The sequence below is a fragment of the Monopterus albus genome, unplaced genomic scaffold (assembly GCF_001952655.1).
Source record: "Monopterus albus unplaced genomic scaffold, M_albus_1.0 scaffold99.1, whole genome shotgun sequence".
In the NCBI taxonomy this organism is placed as follows: Eukaryota; Metazoa; Chordata; class Actinopteri; order Synbranchiformes; family Synbranchidae; genus Monopterus; species Monopterus albus.
Window position 1 is genome coordinate 1,545,013 of NW_018127979.1, and position 832 is coordinate 1,545,844.

Consider the following 832-nt stretch of genomic DNA (forward strand, 5'->3'; position numbering starts at 1 on the left):
CTTGAATATTTCCTGACCCCGGAGAGACAGCACCCTCAGTTGGGCTGCCATCTTAACTCCATCATCCCTCCCTCCCTGGCTGAGCTTTGCGTCTGTAGCATGCCGGGATATTTTCATGCGTGTAAACCAGCCGAGCCGTGCTATTATTCCTTCATTTGAGTAATTACTCCCCTGATTATATTGATGTATATCTCATTTTAATACAAGGCAACATTGGTGGAGGGGAAAGATAGCACAATAGACAGAAGATATAACCAAATAGGTTATTTTGCACACTGTGCACAGTTGGATATTTAATTTGCAGAGACCAACCCAGGGCCCCTCCCAATTTGACAATTTGATCTAAAATTGGACTGAATACTTTAAAAGCGATTAAATGCTTTGTTGCCTACAAAAATAAGCTCTGGTGTGATTTTTAAAAACACATTATGTTGCTTCTATTTTAGAGATCACAATTTCTTTGTTACTATCATTTAAAATCCATTTACTGTTGTTCCCTTAAATAATAGCAGTTGCCTGGTCCAACGTCCAGGGTTTGTATACTTCTCTCTCCGATGACTACTGTCAGCAGGAGAAGCCTCCTGAGGCCTACAGTACATAGTCTTAACTACCCAGTGCAATAGATAAGAGTTTTTTATGAAAATTCTGAAGCCCCTCAGTAATTCACTATGCCAGTTATGATTATGGTAATACTTTCATTTTCACCTTCTGACAGAGATGACACAAGAGTTCAAAAAGAATGGAAATATTGCAAGTGTGTATTGTGTGTTGGGTAGCATCAATGCAAATAAAAGTCAAACACTGCAAAGCAAAGGTGTACACAGTTTAGGTG